Here is a 10,734-nt window from a genome sequence, read left to right on the forward strand (position 1 = left end):
AAACTTACATTTTCTGTAGCAGCTACTCTACTCATAAGGATGCCTGCACCCAGCAGTACAGTTCGGTGTTCGAGAGGCTTCGATAAGTAAGCTGGGATGATTGTCAACCCCAGGTGCTTTGCACTTCCGCACTGCAAGTAATTTTGTAATGTGCATTGAACCAGCGCCTCTGTGAGCAACATGAGAGTAAAAGTCCGGCGATAATTGTGCTTACGTGTTCACTCGCGCTGCTGTTACAGCCATAAAAGCTTGAGAAGCATAACCAGCAGGTTATTTTGCAGTATCAGTAATGTTAGGCCTTCGTGATTTGATAAGTATCAAATGCCATTCTTTTAGACAAAGCTGTCACTTTCAACATCATATCGTGCGTCCGATGTGGGTATAGCTCATCTTAGTGTGAGAGCACGTGGCATTCCTCTCAAGCGCTCTTGCTGGTTGTCACGTATTTTAAAATGGCCTTCGAAAAAGAAAATTATGTGCTACTTGCAAGCTTTGGAAACAAACTTAAAAGCATAAAATCCGAAATACTTTTTATAAAACAGTGCTCATTTATTTGCAAGATATCGCAACATACACGAACTGTTTACATACACTATTTACATAAAGAGCAACACTGTGCACATATTTATTCTATTCGTTCACGTGAAAGGCACTGCAACACTGGCACAACGTGTTCCTGGTGATGAGCTTTACCTTAGACATACGAGTGCCTTAAAAAAAATAAAACTAAATCCAACATTATTTTTTGAAGTACAAATAGTTAAACAGTAGCCACTCTGCAGCTATTTCAGAGGAGCCTCTCTTATTCTTGACTTGTCAATGACCATAAAAGCATACAAAGCAAGCACTAAAAGTGCAGAGTTTGTTTGCTTAAAAAGCAATGCACTTTGCAAAACCAAGCAATTACTGCGACAGTCCATGTAAATATTCACAAGCAGTGCAAATGCAGCTCTATTAATTATTGGTAGCTAGATACCAACAAGTGCAGCATACACTGAAACTGCATTGTTCATTAGAGGCTTGCAAGGGGCACATTGTTGCTCAAAATGCGATATGTTCTCGGCCTCTGTATAACTCTTTCAACGTGGATGCATAGCAATGCTATCTCGCATGTTTTATGCATGTCTTCCTGAGATGACTCACTACCTCCTGCATTAAATGGGGGCATCACAAACACCACACCCTTTCCTTCTACAGTTATAATACTTGCGAATACCTAATTCTTGCCAAGATTTAAGTCACCTGGCTTCAAGGGTTCTAGAAAGCCAGAATCTTGTGTCATAAAAGAATCCGTCTGACGTGCTCTATAAACTTTAGGAACAAAAGTGATCATTCCATTGTGAATTATTCCAATTAGGTACCTCATGGCATAACTTCCCTTGTAGTTTGAGCACATTAGACGCTGACAGTCGGGTCTCAATGACGTCTCTGTTCACTTCTCAGTACAGTCCATTACAAAGGTTTAGTTTGGGTAAATATCTTTAAATGTTAGTGGCAATGACACTTCAATGAACTCACGAAGAGGTGCCATAACACACTACTGCACAGTGATGCTATGTCAAAAGTCTTGGTGAATGCACTTTAAGCTGTAGTAGCACTTGCACTAAATAAGGCAGCTAAGGCAGTGCCAGTGACCCCAGCCGAAGTGTCGCGTGGCATGGCCACAATAGGCAGTTTTCGAATAGCGTACACAAAGCATTGCGTTGGCTTTTCGCGCAACTGCGCATGTGTCGTACGCTAACCGCTTGCGGGGCTCCCGTGACGGAAATAGCGGGCCACAAACGCTAACTTAGCGTACGCTATTCGAAAGCTCCCTAATGTCTTCAGAATTCGCATCCCTTCTCCTGTACCTTGAAGGAGACAGCAGACAGGAAAAAAGCGGAACACTGGAAGCGTTACTTTGCACAACTTCTGCAATGTCTCACATTTTCCTATAGTGAAGCAAACCCCTAAAGTACACAGCTGAATTTCATGCTTCATCCGTGATGGCAGCCTTCACAATATACATTGTGAAGATCTCGCAATATCTGCAAATTCGCTGTGATAAAAGTCACATACTTATGTACCTCAACCACCGCAGTTTTAAGTTCCGGGTTGGATAAATACACTCAACTGAAAACTAAACTAGTCGCACCTTATCTCTTGTTTCAATGTGCGAGACTTGAGCTGAAGCATAAGTCCCATCCCTTTGACAAATGAAGAATCGGTTTCCCTTTTGTTGATGGCTCTGTCTGGCAACCCCTAAGTAATATGTTTTGTCTGATATTCATAGTTTCTGCAGTGTTTGCTAATGCAAATTCAGCTGCTGAAGTATTCTCTGCAGGTTACAAACACGTTGGTTCACGTTCATATTTGTGAGCTCCTTACTTTTAAAGACATCCGCACATGTGGGTGGAATATGTTCTGCTCCCGCACTTGTGTATATTCAGCACGTTCATCAACAGTAAAGCTGTGCATGGGATTGCAAGCTCGTATGCTACCTTCGTAGTGCTGTGGCGAGATGTGACTGCGCTGAGTGGCCCCTGACAGAGGCATAGCCAGAAATTTTTTTCGGGGGGGGGGTTCAACCATACTTTATGTATGTTCGTGCGTGTGTTTGTATGAGTGCGTGTATATACACGCAAGCAAAACTGAAAAATTTCGGGGGGGGGTTTGAACCCCCCAACCCCCCCCCCCCCCCCCCCCCCCCCCCCCCCCCTTGGCTACGCCCCTGGCCCCCTGATGATCGATCTGCTTCAGCAGGAGCAAACTTTCCCTCTCTTCAGGTTTTTACTGCACCACTGATGCCATCCTTCACCCAACTGCATTGTACTTTTTTTTTTGCCCACCTGCGCTGCATAATGAAGAGCAGAAAATTGTTATGTACTTATCGACCACGAAGGCATAATTTTGATTGCTTACGTACGGTCACGCGTTTTTCTCTCTAGTAGAGTGCAACGATGATTGGCACATAAGTGTGTGCTGCAAATCCTAGAAAAGTGCCAAAAAACAAGATGTGCTCAAACTGAAAGTAACGTTGCTTCCATTAGTTTGCGTAATTGCTTATGACTTGCGAGGGCAAATTCACAAGAAAAACAAGAAATAACAAAGCCCACGAGCCGTACGTGAAAGATTGTACAAAACCATGCTGCTGAGTCGGTTGCGAGTTCGTATCGCTCGGTCGGGTGGGTGCCCGTGTGGGTGCCCTTCACAAGTGGCGTTTTCATCGAGCAGTCAAATATGCACGAACGAGGTCGATCAGAGAACACTTACAATCACACAGAGCACGGTTAAACACGATACTAAGCAAAACATTCAGAGGTTACACCGGACACAGCATCCATGCGAGCGAAAGAAGTTTACGGAGGATTTCATTTTGCATTTTCATTAGTCGCGGCCGGACTGAATTTGTGATCTCCGACGTCACGAACGTCTGGGCGACGACATCATGTATCCTTCCGGCGTTTATTTATCAAGAGTCTGTTCGTAGAATGAGACGATCAACCAGAGGATCAACTCTGTCGTAACATCTCAACTTCCCGTTTCTCTGTAGTGTCCACCAAACGAAACAGCCCCATGAAAGAATCTGCATTATAACGAAAAGTAAACACGCAATTCATAATTCTCCAGCCTTTTTTTTTTTTTTTGCATGAGAGCTTGTGCCGCTTGCGCCATCTCTTGGCATTCAATGTACACTCACGTCCCGAGACGATGCTGGCGCAATATTGCTATCATAAAATTAAATACAAAGCATGTATACACGCTCAAGAGCTTATTATTTATTAAAAGAAAGCATGCAGCCAATTTATTGAAACATAAAATATAAAATTTATTGTTAGTAACTTTGTACACATGAAGAAATATTGATTTAAATGTAGGAGACCACTGGCCATTGCGGCACGGCCTTCGTAAGTGTGGTATCCAGGTGAGGTGAGTTTCACGTCATCGCTCAGGCCTCTCCACATGAGTTCGAACTAATCTTTCGCCTTTTACTAAAGATTACCGTGCGGAGGGGCATTTTGATGAGCCTATAGGCCAATTTTTGTAAGGTCTTGCCCGTTCGGGCAAGGCCTATTATGAGAATCAAAAGACAGATCTGTAATTGTGTGGCACTTCCTGCGTGCTCGTAGCCGGTGTGAAATCGTGGCCTACTGGTACTGGTGGCTGGCTGGTTTCGCACGTGCAGGGAAAGGACTCATTGCTGAATTTAAGGTCGTAATATAATCATCCTGCCGTGCCCTCGTAAGGGTGGCTAAAGTTACGAACTACTCGTGTGTTTCTGTAAGGAGCGATTTTACAGCAGAGCTTTACTCTGCTTTACTGTCGAGGTTTGCCGTGTTGTCGTAAGTAGAAAAGTATTAACTGGCACGCGCTCAATCGCTGCCTAAGCGTGCTGCACAGATGGTTAGCAAGAGAAGCTGAAAAGTGCCCAGCAGGTCTGCTGTTATTAAGCCTTGCGGGATTTAGTGCAAGCTGCGCTAATTTTAAATGCGAAGCATTTCTGAGCGAACTTTGAGCGTATTTATCTATCTTGCCGCCTACGACTTTCTGCCCTCCTGGCCGTTTTGTTAATGGGATATACACCAAAATTGGTATGGCGTAACATGACCGTATGACGAACATAAATGACAGGTCATAACATCAAAATCATGACATGCAGGTCATGAACGGCGTGATTTACATGCCACAGTCTTGGTGCTCTTGCGGCCGTTTCGTTAACTTCATGTATACCAAAATTGATATGGCTTGACAAGAGAGTATCCTAAAGCCCCTCCATGCGTTTTAAGTGGCAGTAGACGCGATGGAGGGGCTTTAAAGGGCCCCTCACCAGGTTTGACAATTTTGAGCTAACGAGCGCAATGCATACACTGGGCGTTCACGATCACGTCTGCCAAAATTTGCAACGCTACGCGCCGCGGAAATGGGTCAAATTTCAAGGTGAACGCTGCTTGCCCTTCCTCTCGCGGGCGCGCGCTTTAGAGAATGAGGGGATGACGTACATGAGAAAATGGCCCTACGTAGATGGTAGTGCTGTGACGTCGCTCCTCTGCGTAGACACTGTGCTGTGACGTGTCCAACAGTAGCACGTGACACTGCGATAATTATTTGACACGACATGTGTAGTTTGTGTAATTTGTTGCTTGAATATATTAATAAAACTTGAGAGAAATAATGAGACACACAAAGGGAATGTGTGCGTCTTTTTCATTTTTTTCCGTGAATTGCAGCGAGATGCGGGGCTAATGGGCCTCACTTTCCCATGCGTTCGTGTCCCCGCGGTTAGCGCATCGAGCAGACGCCAGCCATGGAAACGAAAGTAATGTTCTGGCGCTTTCGAGCACTCATTATGCTCATTTATTCTACCGCGTCCAAGTAAACGTTAATGCGGCACTGGCTCATGATACCGCCACTCTCGTGCCCGTACAAATGCCTCAACTTTCATGCCCGTCCCGCAGAAACAGGCAGTACACCACAGAGAACGCCGACAAAACGCCCACGGCCGCTACATAAAAACAAAGGTAGTGGCGGTGCAACGCCGCTCGCGTGCTCGGGCTGGCTCGGGCACGTCATGCGCACGTGACCATGCATGCGCATGACGTGTCCATGCGTATGTGTCAAGTGAAGAGGGCAGGGAAGGGATTTGGCTTGCGAAGGCTACACGGGGCGAGTGGCAAGGGTTTGAAACTCGCCTCCTCGCATCATGGTTTCGCGCCGCTACAAATGATTGTTTTTCTCAGCTCGTAAGTAACCGATTTGAAAAATTCTTGCGGCATACTGCTCTTCATTCGACACACAACAACTTCCAGCGTCTATCTAAAATTTGCTATGTGGCCTGGTGAGGGGCCCTTTAAGGGGTATTCAGACGGGGGAGAAATGCTCGGGGGATAAAGGCGGAGCCTAATGACGTAAGCTCGCGAGGAGAATTCTCCACAAATGCCCCCCCCCACTCACACGGACGAGGCGAACGGAGGGGGAGACCAGTGTTACTAGACTACTCTGGTGGCTTACACCACCCGTTTGACGAGCTGCAGACTGTACACCCCCTGCCGCTCTTTGCAGGAGCAAGTGCAACAATGTGGCCAAACAAGAGCTCGAAATTTCGCTATATCCCCCACCGCCGGGGTATCGTTTGTCCTTTCGGGGAAGAGGTCCCCGTCTCCGCCGAGGAGGCGCAGGGGGGTCACGCCCACTCGCTAATCCGTGACGTCGTGGTCACGTGATCCGCAATCCCGCCGTCTTCCCCGAGCATTTCTCTCCCGTCTGAATACCCCTATCAGCCTCGTGCGCTGCTGCTTTCAGTGGTACTGGTGGCGCCACCAACGGCGAACGGTGGCGAAAGGTGGATACGCGCGGCTCATAGAAGCCGTGGGCAAAGCGCCCGTTACTCGCCGTTTTTCTATTCATTTTTCATTCTGGTTTGATATTTGTACTGTCGACGCTGCTCCACTAGACAACCATGCCGTTTGTTACGTCGATTGTTCTATATTATTTGTTTTAAAATGACAGGCCCGTTTTTATATGCGTGCGCGCTATGCACTGCGTGCGTTTCTTACGTGCATGTGTCCAAGTTGTTTGCGTGGTCTGTTAACACAGATGAAATAAAAACTGTAGCAGTACGAAACAGCATTCTTGTTTTATTGAACACCCCGAACAGTACAACAACAATGACTATTACTGCTGTATGCCTGCAGCTTAAGAAACGCACAAAAGACACGCGTTTTTATCTTCGCCCAACACTCGTAGCACTCAACCAGGCCAAGAAAACCAAAATCTAACTTGCTGAACGTTTTAACAGCCGTCACACAGCAGCATAATAATGCGTGAAAGTACTTCAGCAAATGACCAACAAACATTCACACAGCGTTTTTTTTTTTGTTCACAGACCGTGTTAACATATGAGAAAGTTCTAACTGCATTGCAATCACATATTTCGGAATATCTAATCACTTTCACCATTGAAGCCACAATCCTCTAACACATGCGCTTTAAATTGAGCATGGCATTACTCCGACTTATATAGGAAATGCGCACGCGTGGCATTACTCAGATTTATGTAGGAAATGCGCACGCGTGTAATGTATCTCGTATGCTAGATTCTCCGTGCAACTCAACATAAAATGCGATTCTAGAAGTAATGTTCGTGGAGTAGCGAGCATATAGAAGGGCAACTACTTACAGCTTCACTTACCTTTGCAAGAACGGTATTCCAATTGCAATTCAATATTAACCGACGCAACAACGATAACAACACACTTGTTGCACACAGGCGTACCAGGTTGACGCGCGAGGCCAAGCGCGGTATTTTAAGTGTAGCACAATCGTGCGCGTACAGTACGCTAGAATATTCTGGTACGTCGTCAAGCTTGCAGTCACTTCAGCGGTTCCCACGATGTAGCATCAGTTGACGTCCTCGCGTCATCAAACTGCTGAGACGCCGAGAACTACACACACAGCTGACTTGGAAAAACACGGTCTTGCAGGAAGCCATCTTGTCCAGCAACCAACGGACAAAAGTACACAACTGAGGCGTCTGAAACATTGCCGTTGATGAGATGGCAGCTGAACGAAATCAGGGTTCATCGTCCGACGTGTGGCCACCGCCTTACACAATATTAACGTTGCAACGTCCAAGGAAGACGCGACGAAAGTGACGAGCCCAGCCGGACTTGTCGGGTGCACTGTCGACTGGATAGATGGATGGATGCTATGAGCGTCCCCTTTAAAACGGGGCGGTGACATGTCTGCCACCAGGCTCGAAGAAAAAAAAAAAGCTTCCTTGTTTCATGTTGGCCTAATACCTTATCTACATTGATTAAATCGATGTTATTATACGAAAACAATATAAATTCACGGTCCATGTCTCTGCCTCTTAAGGCAGAATGACCTTATTTTTCCCCCATTATTTATTTTTGTTCTTTATCTCTACTTTTCTGCCACCAATACTCTAACCGTCTCTTACTTATTTCTATCGCGGACGTGTGCAGCTTTCCATTGTTGTCCCTAAAACCCAAGGCTTCATGTAGACTCGTGCCCACACGTATACCTGGGTGAATATCGCCACATTCAATCAGTACATGTTCCATCGTTTCCTTAGTTCCCCCGCAGCATGTGCATTGTTCTTCTTCGTTACTAAATCTCGCTTTATAACTACGCGTTCTAAGGCAGCCCGACCTTGCTTCAAACAGCAAAGCGCTTCCCCTTGGATTATCATAAAACCTTTCCCTCCTTATTTCGTTTTTTCCCTTTCGGTAGTTACTCAGAGCCGGCTTCTTTTCCATCGCTGCCATCCAATAAGTCCTCTCCGCCTCTCTGACCTTCCGCTTAATGCTCCTTGTTGCCATATCGCCCGCACTGCTAGCCGTATATTTACTGGTGAGCCTCCTAGTTCTTTTTCTCCACTGCGCGTCAACGCTTTTTCTATACAAATACCTGAAAACCTTCTCTGCCCATCTACTGTTCTTCATTTTCCTCAGCCTCTCTTCGAATCTCATTTTGCTCTGAGCTTCCCTCACTTCAAAGCCTGTCCATCCCATATATCACCCTTTACAGCCTCATTTGTCGTCTTCCCGTGAGCGCCCAACGCGAGGCGGCCCACCGTCCTTTGATTTACATCCATTCCGGATTGTACCTCTGACTTCATGCACACTACTGAGTTCCCAAATGTAAGCCCCGGGACCATCACACCCTTCCACAGCCCTCTAAGCACCTCGTACCTATTGTATCCCCATAAAGCTCTGTGCTTCATAATTGCAGCATTCCTCTTTCCCTTTGCTACCGATGCTTTCTCTTGTACCTCCATATATCTATCCCCCTCATTTACCCATACTCCGAGGTACTTGTACTCGCTTACCCTCGGTATTTTTGGCCCTGTATAAAGACCACATGGTCTTCGTGATCATTGAATACCATCAATCCACATTTTGTTGCACTAAATCCTAGTCCTAGAGCCTCACATTCCCTTCCGCATATATCTGCCAGTCGCTGTATATCATCTTGACTGTCCGCAAATAAGACAATATCATCAGCATAAAATAGACCTGGAAGCTTCTGCTCAACCATCGTGCCGACCTGCTTGTGTGACAAATTAAATCCAATGTTGCTACCTTCTAGCGCTTTTTCCATCCTCACACAGTGAGGATGGAGAGTGCGTGAGAGTGCACAGCGCGCGCTCTCACGGCCACCGAAAGAAATAAAAGAAAGTGGAGAGAGGAGTTAGCTTGGGGGGGGGGGGGGGGGGGCGATCGGAGATCTCTGTTCTGCGCCGTTCGTTTACAGTGTACTAGAATGGGGCAGTGGGCTCACTGCCGTATCCCTGCGCTGCGCCGCCAATCATGGCCCTCTCCGCGTCGACAGCCTGGGCGCCCGCCAGGGGCGCTGCCGCCAGTTTCTCCTGAAAACTTCTCTTGCGGGGTGCGAAGCGCATCCCCTGGTCGGGGTTACGCTGCTTACGATGTAGTTCCGGGGGGATCAACAAACGCGGAGTTGAAGGCGGTAAGAGGGCCACCACAATGACACATAAAAGAGACCACGAAAAAAAAAAAATGGAGGAAGGAGGGGGTCGAGCATGTTGTTCTTCTTTTAAGCTGATGCCCCGGCAGGGTTCTATTTGGTGTCGCAGAAGTCTGTTGCCAGACTCGGGGGTCAATGTTGCCAGACTGCCGCCAGATTTGGCGGATGAATTTGTCCCTGCGGTTTCAGCTTTCCCGTAAGGCTTCTGTGTCATCCGCGGTGCATTTCGAAAGTGCCTGTGCGACATCGGCCGTTTAATGAGCGGAACGAACGGACCCCGCGTGTTGCAGAAGTCGGGACGCGTTTTTTCGCTGCGTGCGCCGTACAATTAAGATATCTGACTTGAAGTAGGGAATCCACGCGCAACGACTCGTTTGAGTCCACGTACGCGTAAGGGAAACTGAATTAATCGCAGAAGCCCGGACACGCGTGTGCGCTGTGTTGCGATACATCGGACTCATGTCCCCGAAGTACAGATTATCTCCGTAGCTGTGCGTGCCGTGTCGACCATGCCCAACGACGCTCACACTTCCGATCGCATCGCTCGACGAGTATGAAACATACATACCACGGCTGGAGAATTGATGCACGTCGCATATATCAGTGCTAGCTACGCCCGTAGGCTGCTTTATCGCCGCTGCTGGACGACACTGCTAGGTCTGAGCTGGTGGTGGGAGGCGCGCGACTCGTGGAACTGTAAATGGGGGGCCCTACATGGAAGAGGGGCTCCGCCCACAATAACCACAAACAACCAAAATTCTAATTAATGCATGTTTATTTTTTCCGGGCTTGAGCACTATCAAAAAGTAACAAAAACGAATGAAAAAAAAAACGCACACAGCAGGTTGATCAATCTGCATTTGTCGCACTATCGTCTTCAAAGGGGATACCTCGATGAGCCGAAGGAACTTGTCCTTCACGTTGGGACGTGCGTTCACGGACTTCCACCACAGCCAGGCGAGGTGAGAACGCATCAGAGCGGGAGTCGTTTTGTTGCAGTTGCGAACGAGTCGTCTTTTTGCTTTCTGCCACTCGCTTTCGATGCGTTGCGTGTTGGCGCCTGTTGCAGGATCGATGAAGTTGACGCTGTGGTTCACGGTGTGCCAGTCGAGGTTTAGCGGCGTCCCATTGGCATTCACGAGGCCGGGTATGCTCCGGTATGCGGCCCACTCGTCACTGAACACCGTCGTGCCGGGAAGAACGTTCTTTGCGATCAGAGGACCAAGGGTGGCCGCGTCTCTTTTG

The 10,734-nt window shown here is 47.4% G+C and overlaps 1 non-coding gene across 1 annotated transcript; it reads left to right on the forward strand.

Moving 5' to 3' along the window:
* The first annotated feature begins 3,924 nt into the window (after positions 1-3,924).
* LOC119388462 (U5 spliceosomal RNA) lies at positions 3,925-4,049 on the forward strand. The gene has a single exon (XR_005182742.1). It is a non-coding gene; the product is annotated as a U5 spliceosomal RNA (small nuclear RNA).
* The last annotated feature ends 6,685 nt before the right edge of the window (positions 4,050-10,734 follow it).

Source organism: Rhipicephalus sanguineus, chromosome 3 (genome assembly GCF_013339695.2).
Source record: "Rhipicephalus sanguineus isolate Rsan-2018 chromosome 3, BIME_Rsan_1.4, whole genome shotgun sequence".
Classification (NCBI taxonomy): Eukaryota; Metazoa; Arthropoda; class Arachnida; order Ixodida; family Ixodidae; genus Rhipicephalus; species Rhipicephalus sanguineus.